The sequence below is a fragment of the Camelus ferus genome, chromosome 4, assembly GCF_009834535.1.
Source record: "Camelus ferus isolate YT-003-E chromosome 4, BCGSAC_Cfer_1.0, whole genome shotgun sequence".
NCBI classification, from domain to species: Eukaryota; Metazoa; Chordata; class Mammalia; order Artiodactyla; family Camelidae; genus Camelus; species Camelus ferus.
This window is the reverse complement of record NC_045699.1, coordinates 26,536,324-26,554,895: the sequence shown is the minus strand read 5'-3', so window position 1 is coordinate 26,554,895 and position 18,572 is coordinate 26,536,324. Positions and strand designations below refer to the sequence as shown.

Genomic DNA, 18,572 nt, shown 5'->3' with positions numbered 1-18,572 from the left:
ATTCCCGACATACACTATTTCAAACCTTCCCAACTCTCCTCAAATCTTCAGCTCATCCATCTTCTCCTTCAAATCCAGATTACCTAAAAGCTTGGGCGGAAACTCTTAGACTTCTCATTGTCCAGGATACAACCTACATCCATCTTTCCCTTCCTCCTCTTGGGCTTAGGAAGAATTGACTTTCCATCTACATAAGTGATTTACCATCTCTCTATACTCTGGAACCCTTCCACTCTGGATTCCCTAGAAATATAGTAAATTCCATCCACTCGTAAATACCATTCCATCCTCCATCTACTTGTGTCTCGAACTTCTCATTTACTTCTGGATGAGTCACATCAGAATTTCATTATGTATAGTTTTTCAATATTAAAAAAAAAGAAAAACTAAAGAAACTTCTTTCAATCTAAATTACCTCTGCAAATCCTACTCTATCTTCTCTCCCCTTCACAGTTAAAATTCTTCAGTGTTACTGTATTTTCTGTATCAACTTCCTAAACTCATTGAGTTATTTCTTCTTATAATACACCATTGACATTGCCTTCACATAGGCTATCAAATGGTTACATCCTGAAAAATATGGACACTTTTCAGTCACTTTGCTTGACTTCTTGAAAGCATTTGATACTGTTGGAATCTGTTCTTCATGAACCTCTGTCTCCTTGCTTCCTAAGGTAGGATTCTCTCCTGGTTTTTCTTCCTTCCTCTCTGGCCTCTCCTTATTTTCCTTTGAAGGTTCCTCTTGCTTCGCTTGAATTTTAAGTATTGATGACTGTCAAGGCTCAGTTCCAGTCTATTCCTTTGCCTCACTGTTAAGAACTTAATAAACTAATCCAGGAATCTATGGGTAATTTCATCTATTTCCAAAGCTTCAAAAATGATTTGTAAAATGATGACTGCCAAATCTACTAATCTAGTTATATATATATATAAATGCTCAATAAATTCTACTGAAATATTATGCCAACATTTATATATTTTCTTACCATAACTTCATACTTTATTACTGTTACCTGTTGTGTTAGTTTCCTATTGTGGCTGTAGTGAACTACCACAAACTTTGTTGAGTTAAAAAAACCCACACATTAATTATATTACAGTTCTGGAGGTCAGAAGTCTAAAATGAATCAGCAGTTCTGTGATCCTTCTGGAGGCTTGGAGAAAGAACTCATTTCCTTACTTTTTCTTTCTTCTCAAGGCAGCCTGTATCTCTTAGTTCAGGCCCCTTTCTCCGTCTTCAAAACCAGCGATGCAGCATCTTCAAATTTCTCTCTCAAATCTCGGTTTCTGTTATCACATCTTATCTCACTGTTTTTATGCTTCCCTCTTTTCCTTTAAAGACCCTGATGATTAAACTGGGCTCACATAAGTAATAGATGATAACTTCTCCATCTCGGTATCCTTCACTTAATCACAGCTGCAAGATCCCTTTTGCCACATAAGCTAACATATTTACAGGTTCTGGGGGATTAGGATGCAGACATTTTGAAGTGGGGGCATTGTTCTGCTTCTACATTTATTTCAATGTTCATTTTTCTTTCTATTAGATTTGTGAAATCTCCTTTATTCCTCCCTTTATTCTCAGTGCTTATTACAGAACTTGGCCCGTGAGTGTTATTCAGGACATATTTATCATAAAGAAACAGAGTCCTAGATGTGATTTTAATCCACTGATACAGATATAAATGTAGGCATAACAAATGTATTAATACTGAGCAGGTGTAAATTATGAAATACAATAACAAAACAAGGGTATTAATAAAGGGTATTAATAAAATAGCCTTTGTTTTCCTACTCTATTGTCCCTTTACATTTTTTTTTCCAATAGGGTCTAGTTCTTATTCTATCCCTGAATAAAAATTCAGCCTGGCATAACTGCTTTCTGTCCACTTTCAGGTATTATAACAACCTACAGTGACTTTAAATCACAAAACGGTTTTAATTCAGTAATTAAAATGCCCCGTATCATGAATATGTCAAAATGCTGGGTTTGCTTTTATGTTGAATCACTTCTCCTCCTCCTGCCCATCTCACTTACTGTGGCTTCTGACTCTTTCAGGGTTGGAACAGAAGGAAGGGAGCAAAAGTAAGCCAAACGAAAGACATGACTTGGCTGGATCTGTGGAGGCGATGTCATTTCAGTAGTCTCTCAACTCTGCAGATGTGGAAAGCTGATACTTGTGTTCATTTGTGGAATGGTGGGGAATTCCCGTCCTACTCCTGTCCCAGAGAGCTCTCTTCTACAGCCCTTAGGCTCCTAGAAGTCAGCCTCTTCCTTCTACCTTCTGTCCAAGATCCTTCACCCTCCAACCGAACTGCTTGGGAAGGTTTAGACTACCCTGCTGCAGCTTCCTCTCCTGTGTATTTCCAAAGTGGTCCCAAAGAAATATTCATGAATCCATGGTCCCTACAGACTGGGGGCACCATTAACACCTCAAACCAGCACTCCCCCCTACTGCAGCAGAACACCTTAGCCATCTTTTCTTTCATAGATCTCTGAGGCTTGGCTCAGACACGTGTCTACTATGTCCTCTAAACTGAAGGGATACATATATGCTCCTTAACTAGTCTTTTGAGAGGCCCTTTGGTGTGTGTGTACTTGTGTGTGTGTGTGTACTTGTGTGTGTTTCTGTGTGTGTGTGTTGGGGGAAGGACGACATTCACAAAATACCTCTCTCTAAAGTATCTCTTCAAAAAATCTACCAATGGGTATAAGAAATTTAAGAGCCATATAGCTGGATCACAGACATCTATTTCTGAAAACAATCATCACAGCCCAGAATCTCACTCCTGAATATATGCCCTACCTGAATTAAACACTGAGCACTAGCTATATGCCACTGTACCAAGCCTTGCCTTGGACAACACTTTCAACTCAGTGAGAAAGGCATTAATATTGTACTCATACATGAAAGATGAAGAAACCAAGGCCCATAGAGGTTAAGGAATATGCTAAAGGTCATATTGTGGATAAATAGTGGAAATTCAAAACCAAGGAGTCCAAATCCAGTACTCATGTCTCCTCATATTACATATTTTCTGGTTTAAATGCCCATCTTCCCTATCAGGTTGTAATTTCTTTCTTATTCCCTTCACTAGTCCCACAGTAATGCTCACCCATGTTTCAACACTGATGTTGTCAGCATTTTCAACACAATGCGAGATGGTATATTGCTTCACATGCCATGTAGGGGGAGGAAACTTTCCACTTGGTAACAATGACAAACAGGAAAAGCAAACTGAAACAAACTTAAGATTGCATAAAGATCCAAAATCATAAAATGCCAATACTATAATATCCAATTAAAAAATAAAGAGAAGAGTCCATTGTTTTTTGTCTACAAAAGACCAAAAATTAAATTTTATGCTGAATTTTACACTCACGTTACAGATGTTCATGGGCTGTAACCAGCTGCTGTGTGAAATATACTACTTTAATTATTGGAGAGATGTAACTGACACTGCCCACTTTCAAGCTTCCCTTAGTGAGCTTCATCTCACATTTTTGTGTCAAGAAACACTATCTTGCCTGTGAGTAGTAGACTTTAATCTTAAATCAGGTAACTGACTTCTCACTTTTGCTTTAATCTGTAGAAGACGATTGGTAAACCACAGCCCATGGGCTAAATCTGGCCTACTGCCTGTTTTTGTAAATAGTTTTATTGTCACACGTCATGTCTATTCATTTTTTTTTATACGACTGTTTTTATATAAAATGGCAGAGTTGACTAGATGCTGTATGGCTCACAAAATCTAACATATTTATACTGTGGCCCTTTTAAGAACAAAGTTGGTGACAAAGCCTTGCTCTAGAAATCTTAGACTGGCATTTGCTTTTACAGAAGACCTTCTACAAAATACTGCTGCATACTACGTTGCCCCAATTATTTATCAAATGTACAAAAATTACTTTTTAACAGTATCAGTTATTTTTTATCTCCCATAGTTTGCCTTAGTTTCTTTTCTGTATTACTTCTTCTTTATATTTTCAGCAATTTTAAATTTGTTTTATTTTGCCATATTGCATGAATCCTCAAAAGCTACCTTAAAATCTTTTTGGAATATAACATCATAACAGTAAAATAAAATACCCCTTTTTATTATGTACATCTTTGCAAGTTGGCTCAAAGCGTTTTTACTTAAAATGAAGTTGAATATAAAGAAATAAATAAGTAAACAAGAACCTTAAAAAAATATGGTTTTTTTTGCACTGACATCAATATTTTATTGTTTTGTTTTTATGTGATACCTCCATATACTTGCTTTTCAACTTGGTAAGCTTTAGGAGCATTAGTTGATTTTTTAACAGAAAAAGACTAACAAAATACAGTAATTCATTTTGAATTTTATGCCTTATATTCTGAAGGAAAGATAGCAATGTATTTACTATATAGCAAAGCTGAATAAATTTCAAAATCATTTATCTATTAAAAGTATTAAGTACAACCTTTTTAATTTTTTTTATTTCTTTATTGATCTTGTGTAGGCAAGTAGAATGAAAACTGATACTTCCCTGTGTCTCTCCAATATAAAATATGATATATTCAATTGGACATGTGCTCCAATTCATAAAATTTCATTTATTTATAATATATAATACTATAATGGAAAAAATTACTGGGTGCTATAAATTATATACATATATATATATATATATATATATATATATATATATATATATATAAAATACATAAAGATACAAATATAATTCATTTCAGTGGAAAGCAATATGAATAAAATTGCATTGATCTTCTCATTGGATGCTCCCAATGGTTTAATATACTATTCTTTTAGCAAATCTTAGAGTCCCTCTTTTTTCCTTTAATTATTCTCTTTCAAAATGTTCATGATATTATATTTCTAAAACTGTATTTCATTTTTAGGATTCAAGAATACACTGCAGATAATACATTAAAAGGTCACAATAGAAAGAATTCTGTCTTGACTTCTAAACAACTCTAGACCAAATACTCTGACTCTATATTATACTAAGAGGGCTTTTTAAATTTTTTTCAGTGACCTTTTGTTTATTAATATACAGCAAGTATTTGGAAAGAAAAGTAAGTCCCAGGACTATATTCCAGGTACTTTTCTTTAGTTTGTCATAATAAAATTAGGAGGTTTTAAATTCTATACTGAATTTTCCAATCAAAAAAATGAACTAGATTTGTGATATTTTTGCAGTATATACATATCATTATGTTGTACATCTGAAACTAATATAATGCTATATGCCGATTATAATTTGATTTAAAGAGTGGAGCCAAGTCCTTGCTATGGAGTCTTTCTATATGGATTTTGGCTATGATGCTGATCAAATCATATCCCTCAGCTATATGGTGATATAAAATGTACGGCTATGTTACTCCTCCTTCCTGTTTTCTGCAAGATTTAATGGAGATCCTTTCATATTTTGCTTTCTAGTTGAAAAACAAAAATTACAATGCTGAACTCCCCTGGGCTAGCTTTTGAGATTTTACATCGAGATGCACTCTATAAAGTTATCTGTAGTCTGAGGACTTAGAGGTTACATATGCCCAATCCAAAGAAAACTGAACTAACAACAAAGGTGCAGACATCCTGGTTAGTTTAATCACTTATCACTATAAATATTCAGCCAATGGCTTTAGGGAAGCCCTTGTCTTGTCAACAAGATCTGCAAGTTTGATGGCTCTGCCCGAAAGCACTGGGAGGAACTGATATTTGCTCTCACTTTGCAAGCATCATAGATCTGTGTATTTTAAAATTTTTTATTTATTTACTTTTATTGTGGGATTAAAATAGAGTGAACCATAAAGGTTTCCTGGAAGTAATTTTAAAAGGTGGCTCTTTACTTACCAAATAATAAATATACCAATGTTTGGCTATATAAGATTAGATCAAGGAATACCGAAAGAATATCAGAAAAGCAATTGTAAGTCATGTTTTCATATTTCTCAAAAGTGTCTAACATTGAACTGAATTATTTTCCTGAAAACCGTATCTAAGGGGTTCATTAATGTTTGTGCTCAAAATCACTGTGATGGATAAGATTCTCTTTCTTTCAAATTCTTACTTACATTAAATTTCACTGTGGCATCACTAAATAACAACAACAACAAAAAAATAGAGTGGGTGGTTTGATTTTTACAAGGAAAAGTCTTTAAAAGAATCTTTGGTTTGCCTGCACTGCTACCTCATTAATTCTAAATGGTGTCAGTCAGTTGAGTCTAATAGCTGTGAGTGTTACTACTATGGTCAGTTCCAAACTATAGTATTGATTAATTGATTGTCTTCTTCCAGTTGTGAATTATATTAGTGCTGGCTCAGGCAGCTTGGCTTAGAGTCAAAACCTAATTTTCAATGGAAGGCAACAAGCAGTTTCACTGTTTCACTGCTGTGGTTAAGCGGACACTCAGAAAACAAAACGCTTTGGAAAGACAATTTTACAAAAAAGGAATGCACGAAATATAATACATATGGACTTATTGATGGTCTCTCTCCAACCTAGAGAAACAAGCAGGAAGACAGTAAGTCAAAAATTCATCATTTCTCAACCTCAGACTTTCAAAACAGTCTTAAAACAATTGACTGGGGAATGAGAGTACGAAAGAAGAAAGATGGTCTAGAATGATAATAAGCCAGCATTTGGATCTGTGGAATTAAGCCCACTCAGGAGAAGTGTGGTGACTGCAGTACTTTCAAACCAAGTACAACTTAAAGTGGATTATGGGTTTGGCTACATCATAGGTGCAGCTATCCAGGGAAGCTTAAAAACACCTGCCACACTGTAGCACCACCAGAGCAGTAGTGCAATCTTCTTAAAATAATATACACATTACCGCGTTGAAAGACAAAACAAGAGGCCCTCATTTTGTGTTAACTTCCTGCTTTAATGAGAAACATAAAATGGATAGGGGTGTTTATCATTGATTCTTGTGGAATGGGAAAAACTAAATGGGGCATTGAGACGTTAATAATTTTCACAGATCCATAACTTTGCATTTATTTGCTGCAAGATCAATTCCCCTTCCCTACAAAATCTGAAGGGAAGATTGGTGTGGGATGGAATAACTCTGATTATAAAATTATATTCACATTAAAATGTATTTATAATCATTATTGATTTTTCTTTTCAAAATGAACACAATTATACTTGATTTCACAGAGAATTACAAAGAAGAACCTTTCCTCCTCAAGTAAAGGGAGTGAGCATGCAAAAAAAAAAAATGAGGAAAATGCTTTCAGGGGTCCTAAATTTTAAAGCTTTAAAATCAATCTTTAGACAAGAGTGATAAATGGGAGTTTATAAATAGAGAAACAATCATGAATATATAGAAAGCATATATCACAAAGTCAAATATGCTGATGGAAATTAGAATTTTTGTGGAAGTACTGCTCTAAGAAAGGGGAGAGAGACTGAAAGTAGATGTGTCAATGAGGAGAGAGTAATCTTCTATAAGTGCTACTAAATTCAAGATTATTAATGATTGATTATACATATATATATGAAAAATCCTTAATAGATGCAATGATGTAAGAGCCTCTTGGCATAGATCTGATAGAGAAAGTTCACAGAATTAATCTCCACAAAATATAAAAGTGTATTAATTTTTCATGGCTGTCTCAACGATCTGTAGCACAAATAAGGCTAGAGTTTGGAAAGACATATATTCATTACTTAACAGATTATTATAGGCTCTACCATTTGATAGGTGGTGAGGACACTTTTCAGGGAGGATGAAAAGAAGCGCCGTGTCATTAGGGTGATCTATTGGGTAGTTAGTAGCTCAGGTAACTCACACCATGCATGATATTATAAATCTAGGGTACTAGCAACCCGAATAAATGAATGCATATCTTAGCAGACTTCAATTAAGTACATAAGTGTATAGCTAGCTTTTCCTCTCCTCCATGCTCTCTCCTCACTGGAACAAATGTGATTCACTCTCAGACATCATTTTCATTCCTGAAGAAGTGGTTCTTCACCTATTTGGACTAGATTAAGCAATATAATTACCCTCTCTGGTGCTTCCTGTATGTAAGAAATATTTACAAAAGATAGTCTTAACAATTCTTATAGAGTTAGGACTCAAAAAGATACTGCCTGTTCTAAGGAAGTCTCCCCCCGATTCGTGACCCTGTTTAGTTTCTTCCCTTCTTATGTACTCCCTCTGACCCAGGCAACTCTCCCCATGTCCCACACAGTCCATTCTAGGCACTCCTGTCTTCATCCCATTGAATGATTGAGAAATAGGTCAGATACTAGCAAAAACTCACATTATGTAGAAATACAGAGATAAATACAGTGGGTACAGTGTAGTTCCCAAATTGTGAAGATCTCAAACAAACAAACAAACAAAAATGCCTTTTATATATCATTCTTGAACTCAACTCAACCTATAAAAGGGAATCCTTTATAGCTGAGTCTCCAAGCCCATTCCTTTGGAAAGCAGATATCCAGCTATCAAGTACCAGAATTTTATGTTTCAGACAACCTCAGGTTGCTACACTGGTATTTCATTGCCCATCTTCCTACATCCTATTAAGTAGGAAAAGAGTGGAAGAAAATGAGGCAGTTAAAACATGAATATAAGAATGTGACACCTGAGAAAGTTCTCAGTGTACCAGTCTGATTATTCTGGTTCTATATTCCACCACCTATAATTGAATTTGATTACAATTATTCAGTTTAGTTACTCAGTCATTTATTTCTATAAGAGGGGCATCTAACTTGACATAAATATAATCTTCGGTGATTTGACCATTAAGTTCACTCTTAGGAGAAGTTAGAGGTCAACCTCTATTTACAGCTTTATTCAGCTGTTAATAAATATAGTTCAGTTTCTCCTAACCTTCACTTAGGGAATTTTTTTTTCCCTTCTCCATTTCTTAAAAGATTTAGGTGTAGTAAGTGATTTCCAACTTGATCTTTAACCTAAGGCCAGATAGATTTAAAAACAGACTCATGTTAATGGCATTCAATTCTGTGTAGTTAGTCAAAATACATCCTTAGTAGAAATATATAGACATATAATTATATACATATATTTTTTTCTCCTAAAGTTCACCCACATTTGAAAACAAAATTGGTAAGGCAGGATTTTTTTTTTAATTAAGTCTTTACTTTTTAAGAGCAATTTAAAGTTCATAGCAAAATTAAGGGGACCTAATCATTTTTGGCTTCCATTTCTAGAAGTAAAATGGTAAGTATGACCAAAACTAGGGTAGGAGATTTATACATTTTATTGGTTAATATATAGCACTTTCAGGGAGAAACCGAAGTTATAATTTATGTAATGTAACTACCATATAATTTATTTTACACTACTTGTTTCATTTTTGAGTGATTATCAACTATAATTAGACTTAATTTTTTCTTGTTAATCACCATGACTTTCTTGAGCAATTCAAATAATCCTAACAGGTAATCTTTTTGATGTTTATGGTGACTATGACAGCGGATATGTTTAATTCTGTCAATCTTGACTTAAACAAGATAAAAATAAACCAATTTAAAAATCAGTATAAGAGCCCCTAATTATAGTAATCCATGTGAAAAATATCTTTAGGCTTTCCTTGTTTCATAAGGGCAACTGAAACCAAGCAAAAGGCACAGTTAATTTAAAAACCTGAAAGTACAATGGTTAGGATCCAAAGACAACAGCTTTCCTACATACTTATGGTAGTATCCAGAAACCATATGTCACACTGTGCTTAATTTCAGGCATCAACCTGAAACATGAAACAATTTATTGATGTGCTTGGAGGAGGCATTATAAGATGAAATATCTGCAACTCATGTCAAAAAAGAAATGGTGGAAGGAGGTACAGAAATTCTGTATAGAAAACAGAAGAGTAAAGGAAAAAATAAAGGCAGGTAAATTTTTGGATCAATATAAAGACCTTTCTTGCAATTAGAGCTAGCCAATAACGAAAGTGAGATTTAGGTATAGTTTTAATTACAGCCTGGCTGACTGTGAGTCATGCTATGTTTCCTATAGAGTATGAGACTGAACTATGTGAACTTCGCTGGTCTTTATGTCTCAACTTTTATTTCCTTCTCTTTTTTTCATCAAAGGATAATATGGTTTTAAGTGGAAGGTAAAAAACAAAAATATCTGGGTCACAGATATGCTACCAAGTATCTTTCTGATCTTGGAAAGGTCACTTTTCTTCTCTGGGTATAACTTTATCATGTACAAAGCATGGCCTGAAGTCTTTAAGGTATATTTTAGTTCTAATGTTCTTTGACTATACAACTGTAGATATATTGAATCAAATTCTAAAGTATACTTATGGTGAATAATCATTACAATTATAGAGCTGGAAAGCAGTTAGAGCTGCAAAGCATTTAGTTAACCCTCACCCATACACATCATTAGATTATACATATCATTACTAAACTGTCTTGCTAGTAAGTCCTTTTAATAAGTCTTTCTTTTTAATGCTTTGTGTATAATAATGAAAGTTTCGGTTATTACTCATGAATAAAGAAACATAACTCTTTCAAGCAAAAATTCCAGAAAATATCCTGCTGAGCTCTCTTCTGGCCATACAGTCTGCATACACAATTAACCTTCCTTTAATTAGATTAACTTGTCCTTTATTTACCTGAGATTGGCAAATTAATACTGTAATCAAAAATCTCTAATAGAGACTTGAATATATCCCTGCTTTGTGTAACGTTAACTGCTTCTTCACTAAAAATAACTGAAATCAGGCTCACTTAACGGGATGCCTTAGTTAGCAGATCTGGTTTATTTCTCCAAAATAGTGCTAGTCAGAATTGTATAAATCACTCCTGAAATCACCTAAAGAAACCTTAGTATTTCTGACTTTCTTAATTGATGAAATTCCAAGAATGAACTAAAATTCCAGAAGGTTTCTCTTAGTTATACAAAAATATTTATCGGCATTGGCATTGGTCCTTATATTAAAACATGATACTGCCCAGCAAATATTCAAATGTTATCATTCACAAGAAACTACATTGCACTTGCCAAAGTAAGCAAAGCATTTGGCTGTAGAATCCACAATAATATTACATACACCCCACATACTTGTAAATTTTCAAATTCAGACATTTTTAACAGTTTCTGGCTAGTATTAGTTTGATCCAATTATGAAGAGTGACACGAAGAAGGAAGCCCATTTTACCAAACTGACTAAACTTGGTCAACAGCCCAAAGGCAACGTGTTCTGAACCTTTAATTATAGAATACTGTATTTATCATGAACAGTATCTTCGCTATCTCATAATGTTCTCAATTGGTCATTTAACTGTCTATGATGTCAAGGCACTCTTTTAGTCATTGCGAGGAGTATAAAGATGAGTAAAAAGACAAGTAAAAGATATAGGCCCTCCTTTCAAAAAGTTTACAATCTAGACACTTAACGAGGAACCAACAGGAGAATGGAAACCTCATGCTTTTGCCATTTAATTAGATGGTTTTGGTTCTCTCAACTGAGAGCAATCAGGCACCATCTTTGAACACAGGGGCAGTTGTCTCTGGAATTCCACTGTGTTGGAATTCTGATACTACTACTTGTGTGACTTTGGATGAGGTATTTAGTTTCTCCAGTTCTCAGGTCTCTCATCCTAAGAAGGATATAATTAGAGAATCAACCTCAGAGGTTTACTGAGAAAAGTAAATGACATAGGTGAGCAAATGTGCTTTGCACGTAATAATGCATTGCAAAAATAAACCTTAACTATTTCAGTGATAAAGGATACTTTCAATAAGAAAGCTTTGTTTTCTTTAGCAAGATTAAAAAGTTCAATGTTTTGTAATGTGTTAGATTTACACACTTGCATTCAAGACTGATTTTGTAACATGGACAAGATCATGTAGTTATGGACTAGAAAAGGAAAGAAGATCTTTTTAATACATTACTCTAAAGTAACACTGCAAGTGAGCTAGTGATCTTAGGTAATTTGAGATGGCAATTTGGGAAATACTGATCAAATATAATGCCTTAAATAAAGTATTCTGGGCTTCGTTTGACAAGATGTGTCATATTTTTTGTAGACAATATGGAGATGGCTGGAATATAAAGAATTAGGTAAACTTGTGAAGTGGCAGAACAGCCCTTCAAAAGACTTTGGAATCTGTAAATATTAATTTAAAAACAACAATAAACTTTTGAACCTGGCTTGGAGTGCTATCTTTGGTAGACTGGAAATACTGTAAGATTGAAAAGTCAGAAAGGCTGGAGTTTGTCTTCCTCTAACTCTCATTAGCTATGAAAGACCTTTGTCTCCTTGACCACCATTTTCCTCATTTCTAATGGGAGGATCTGTGGATAACAGGTAAATTCCTTCACTTTTTGCATGGCAAACCTAAGAGATCAGTGCTTTGTATTAATAATAATCATTGACATTGTTACTTTCATTTCATGTCTGTGTGAGATGAAGATGGTTACAGTACTTTGTTTACATGTTTACTTATCTAGAAAATACAGGTACATCAACAATCATTTCACCTGTATTTTATAGAAGAGGTAGTTACAATCTTTCTGATGAGAGGCTGTATTCTATAATTAAAGCACCCACAATAAAATGGACTTCTAAAATGTATTGCATAGGTTTTATCTTCAGACATGCCTATATGTGGGCAGATAAGCTCCTGATACTCCAAGATTCAATACAAATAATAATGATGACATCTACAGACTATCCTATATATCATCCCCTACTACAACTGAGGTACTGTTCTAAAGCACTTTTCATACATGAACTCATTCAATCATTTTTTTAAACTTTTTTTATTGAGTAATAGTCATTTTACAATGTTGTGTCAAATTCCAGTGTAGAGCACAATTTTTCAGTTATACATGAACATATATATATTCATTGTCACTTTTTTTCACTATGAGCTACAACAAGATCTTGTATATATTTCCCTGTGCTATACAGTATAATCTTGTTTATCTATTCTGCATTTTAAAATCCCAGTCTGTCCCTTCCCACCCTCCTTGGCAACCACAAGTTTGTATTCTATGTCCATGAGTCTGTTTCTCTTTTGTATTTATGTTTTGTTTTGTTTAGATTCCTCTTATGAGCGATCTCATATGGTATTTTTCTTTCTCTTTCTGGCTTACTTCACTTAGAATGACATTCTCCAGGAACATCCACGTTGCTGCAAATGGCGTTATGTTGTCAGTTTTTGTGGCTGAATAGTATTCCATCGTATAAATATATCACTTCTTCTTTATTCAGTCATCTGTTGATGGACATTTAGGCTGTTTCCATGTCTTGGCTATTGTAAATAGTGCTGCTATGAACATTGGGGCGCAGGTGTCATTTTTAAGTAGGGTTCCTTCTGGATAGATTCCCAGGAGTGGGATTCCTGGGTCATAAGGTAAGTCTATTCCTAGTCTTCTGAGGAATCTCCATACTGTTTTCCACAGTGGCTTTCCTTGCTTCCGTCTCCCACTCTTAATGATTTAGATGTCTTCTTTTACAATTTCGTGTTTATTCTTTTTGTAATTCATGGCAGTTACCTCCTTTCCAGTTATGAGTTTCTCATTTTTGTAGCATCCTGCTTCTTTTCTATTTAGAGTAGACCTGTCAATATTTCTTTTAGCATGGGTTTAGTGTTGTTAAACTCTTTAAGTTTTTGCTTGTCTGTGAAGTTCTTTATCTCTCTTTCTATTCTAAAGGATAGCCTTGCTGGATAGAGTATCCTAGGGTGCATCTTTTTTTCATTCAGGGCTTTGAATATATCTCGCCATTTCCTTCTGCCCTGTAGTGTTTGTGTAGAGAAATCAGCTGAGAGCCTTATGGGGAGTTCCTTTGTAACTCACTCTTCGTTTTTCTCTTGCTGCCTTTAGGATCATTTCTTTATCCCTGACTCTGGCCATCTTGATTACAGTATGTCTTGGTGTGAGTCTGTTTGGGTTCTTCCTGTTTGGGACCCTCTGAGCCTCCTGTACTTGGATATCTGATTCCTTTAGGTTTGGGAAGTTTTCAGTCATGATTTCTTCAAATACCTTTTCAATCCCCTTTGTTCTTTCTTCCCCTTCTGGAACTCCTATTATGCGTAGATTGGCATGCTTTATATTATCCCATAGGTCCCTTATCTTGTTTTCATTGTTTTTTATTTGTTTTTCTCTCAGCTGTTCTGATTGGGTGCTTTATGTTGTCCTGTCTTCTAGGTCACTTATTTGTTCCTCTGCAATACCTAGCCTGCTTTGTACAGCCTTTAGGTCAGCTCTCATCTCACCAAATGAGTTTACTAATTCTACTTGGTTCTTCTTTATAGCTTCTATTTCATTTTTGACATTTTATATCTCTAAACACTATTTCTTTTAGTTCCTTCAGTACTTTGATCACTTGTTTTTTGAAATCTTGATCTAGTAGGCCATCAATGTCTATTTCCTTGATCGTGCTTTCAGGGGACTTCTCTTGATCTTTTAATTGGGAGTGGTTCCTCTGCTTCTTCATATTGCTCATATCTCTCTGGCACTGTGGCTTAAGGAGTATCAGTTATCTAGTTCTCCTGGAGATGGTGTGCTCTTAATGATTTTATCCAGAGGTCTTTGTGTCTTCGCCCTGTTTCACGAAGTCAGCTTGCTGTTTCCAGAGGCCCTCTGTTGGTGCCCTCATCTGTGCTGTTTCTAGTGGCTGTCAGCAAGCAGATCACGCCCTCTCCCAACACTGGCTCAGGCGCTGAGCTCTTACTTGGTGGGCGGGCTGGTAACTCCCCCTCCTGATGCTGCATTCAGATGCTGCGCTCAGGCGAGGCAGGTGGGCAGATCATGCCCCTCCTCCCCCCCAGCACCATGGTCAGGTGCTGCGTTCCTGACAGGAAAGCAGGTTGCCACCCAACCTCTTGTGGGGTCAGTCGCTCTGCTGCTCTGTGCAGCTGCCCACTCCACCTCGGGTCAGTGCTCCAAAGGCGGGCTCAGCAAAGATCGCGGAATGCTCCACCCCTGCTCCGTGCCAAATCTCAGCTCCTTGTTTGTCTTGGCGGCGCGAGATCTCTGAGGTGCCAGGGCAGAAAGATCCTATCTGCCTTGGTCTGTAAACAAGTCTCAGTCCTGCCTAGGAGGCTGTGGAGCCCCCAGATGCGGATTCAGGGCTTGGCCCCGCCCCCTGCCCGGGCTCTGCACACAGGAGGAGATGGCGGCTGTGGCTGCGCCCCACCTTTCTTCTCATGAGAAGTGCCAGTAGTGGTGGCACAGATCTGAGGAGACAAAGGCTAGGGCGCCCCTCCCCCCAGGGCACACCAGCCATGTTGCTTTGTTTTTTTTGCAATTTATGGGGGACCAAGATTGTTCTGCTCCTTATCCCCTCCCAGCCATGGTGTGCAGCACCCTGCAGTCCCCTGGGGCTGCCTCAGTGCAGCCGCCCCAGTCCTCTGCCCAGCTCGGGCGGCCTGTCCCGGCCCCAGCTGCCAGCTCACGTCTCAAGCTGGGTGTTGCGGGGACCCTTTGTGCCCGTTTAACTCAGTTCTGTCGGTCAAGGGGTGCTCAGGGTGGATCTGAGCCTTGGAAGCTCCCCCTCCGTCCTGCTGGCCTCTCCATTGGAGAGGGGAGACCCGGCGAACGAGCGCCACTCCTTCTTTGCCGCTCCCTCCCCGCAGGATTGGTCTTGCACTGTTTTGCTTTTTCTTCTTTCTTTTTCCCTTTTCTCCTACCAGATTTTTTGCACCTTTGTCTTTTGAAGAGGGCGATGTTCTGTCGAAGTTCGGCAGGTGCTCTGGTTGGCCAAGTAGGTTCGTAGATGTGACTTTTGGTGTATATGTGGGAGAGGGTGAGCTACAAGATCCTTCTACTCCGCCATCCTGCTTCTCTCTCCCCCACTTAATCTTTAAAACAGCCTAAAGAAATAGGCATTTTCTCTACTTTACACATGAAAAATCTCAAACACACATTTTTGAATAATTTGCCTAGGATCTAACAGCTGGTAAGTAGCAAAGAATCCAAGCAAACTAGGTTTGGAATCTATGCAATTTAGCCCTTAAAGTAGAACTGATTTGTTCTGAAGAAGCAATGTCATGAATGGAAATATATTTGAAATATTTCTATTGGCACTAGATCAGACAGCTATAGAACGTAAAAGAAAATAAGAACATTATTTCCATTATAAGTTTTATGCGAATAAGTAATGTGGATTCCTAAACAACTGGTTTTCAAATTAACTCTGGAACATAATGTGCTCAGAAAATGGGAACTGACTCTATACAAATCGCTGAACCATGAAGTAGAATGATTAGTATCATTAGAGAGTCATGAACAAAGACACATATGAGTTCAGAAGAAGAAGAAGACATCTTTTTGATGCAGAGTATCCAAGAAAGTATTAAGGTGAAGGTGAGCTGAATCTTAATAGGTAAAATACAAACAATGAGGAACCAAAGGGGAAACAGGCTGAGTCTAAAGTTAAATTTTCTACAGTCTCCATATCTCATGTGTTTAATTCTCATCTTGGTTCCTGAAGGATCTTTGCGCACCTTTTCTATATACAGATACTTGCTTTTCCCTTAGAGTCCTAAGAAGCATCAACCTCCCAAAATGAGGTTAACAGTGATTACGAGAGGTAGCATCCTTTCCTTTAAGCTGAGAATGCAACATTTTTAGCAGATATGAGTATTTGTGCATGCTAAGGACCTTTTAAACTTCTTAAACTTCATTTATAAAATTTTCACTTAGACACATCAATTAAAAAACATTTAGCTTATTTTAGAATTCATCACATGTTTATAATAGATGATAGTTTCAAGTGATGAGCCAACAGATCAAGTATCATAAAGAGAAAGCCTAGAAATTATTTATTTCCAGAAATTATCATTTTAAGATTGCAGTCTGCAAGAAAAAAGGTACTTGGTAGAGGATTTTATCAAAAGGTATTATTATGACAAATGAAGTACTTATACTAGAGAAAGGATATAAGGTAAGAAAGCTGTATTAACAGCAAAGTTTAGTTGCAAAGTAGTGAAAACTGATAGCCTGTAATTGTTTAACAGAGATTAGACATTCAAAAATTTGCTAATCTATTTGCTAATTTGTTTTCTCACTTGATTCCCTCATTAACAATAAATAGCTTTGTAGCTTCCAGAAGAACCAAAATAAAGTACATAGGCGAGACCACTGCCGAGGGCTAATAATTTCATAGCAGCAGCAGCAGCTAAATTCAATCAACATTTAAATCTATAGGCATCTGCTGCTCCAGATCAAAACATTAACCCATTATTAGATTTCTCACATATTCATGACTAACACCATCCATAATACAGAAGTGAAAAATAAATCTCTAATGGACAGAACTTTTCCTAGTCTTCCATTGTTTTGAGTATGTTGTAATTTTATTTATAAAAGAAAAACTGGCCATCAATAGTAAAGAGCAACTCAATCTTAGCATATTTTATAAGAGGGATGTCAAATGAATAGAATATAATGTTTAAATATTCCATCCATCTATCCATCCTAACATTTCTTGAGTGCCAACTATGTATCAGGCATATATCATGTGCTAGGACCCCAGGGAAAGAAAGGGTTAAGATATGCTGTGGACTTACCTTCTGTCAGCCACTGTATGTGTTTTCAGACACAGTCCCTGGCCTCAAACGGTTCAAAGCCTAATTAGAAAAACAGAAATCAAAAATTATCTTTAAAATATTTCAAACCCCTAAATTGTCTTCAAGATACCATATTTTCACCATTCCCTTTTTTAGAGGTGATTGAGACAGAAAGAAGGAAGAGCAAGAGGGTTAATGAGAAGCTGGTATCAATTTTATGTCACACAATCTTTAATTGAAAGAGTGCAATACCAAACTCAACATGGAATGTTTTGTCCACGTGCTGTAAAGCAATGAATATTGAACAGTTCTTACAATTTTGAATTAAGATGATAATGTCTAATATAAAATGGCTAAATTAGCTTCTTACAACATCTATTTCATCAAGTGCACTGAATACTGTAGTTTACTGCTTCCTAAAATTACACAGTATATTTCAAATTTCCCACCCTATGGTCTTTATGTAGCTGGATGCTCCCAAGGTTCTTAAGGAGATCCCTTAACTATTGCAGCCAAGATAAAGCAAATCCCTGTCTTTCCTAATTATTCTGGGACTAACTCAAACGGAAGAACTATAAGCCTTATAAGTATTAAAATTATGTAAAAGAATCTCATTATTAATTTTTAAAAATCCATACCTCTGAAACATATAAAAAGGTACTTTGTCTTAATTTCTCAATAGAGTTAAGAACAGACTATTCAAATGATTCTTGTTTGCTTTTAGAATTGTTTTCTTCTGTCTAGACCACTTCCTTCTCAACTCTTTTTCACATGTTCAACTCTTATTTTTCCTTCAACTCCCAGGGAAGCTGTCATGTTACACAGAAAGCCTTCCTTGACATTTTCCTTCCTCCGAGTTTCACTTCAACATATTTCTTAGATGCTGCAAAAGGTCTGTGTACTTCCTTATCACATTACCTTATGTCACAGAAACTGGTTAGTTGTTCAGCAAACTGTTTCCCCTCTTTTCCCTGTTATAGAGCCAGGCTAAATTTTTCAGATAGAGGTGAGCATGTGATAGTGGAAGAAAACTAGATATAAATCATGCCACAATCAGTGCTGGACTTA

The 18,572-nt window shown here is 36.1% G+C and overlaps 1 protein-coding gene across 1 annotated transcript in view; it reads right to left on the bottom strand.

Annotated features, from left to right (window-relative positions):
* Window positions 1–18,572, bottom strand: part of PTPRD (protein tyrosine phosphatase receptor type D) — a 1,875,912-nt gene that overhangs the window by 717,287 nt on the left and 1,140,053 nt on the right. The window contains exon 8 of the mRNA XM_032477692.1: window positions 17,505–17,564. The gene's annotated coding sequence lies outside the window, so the exon portion shown is untranslated. The remainder of the gene's footprint in view (window positions 1–17,504; window positions 17,565–18,572) is intronic.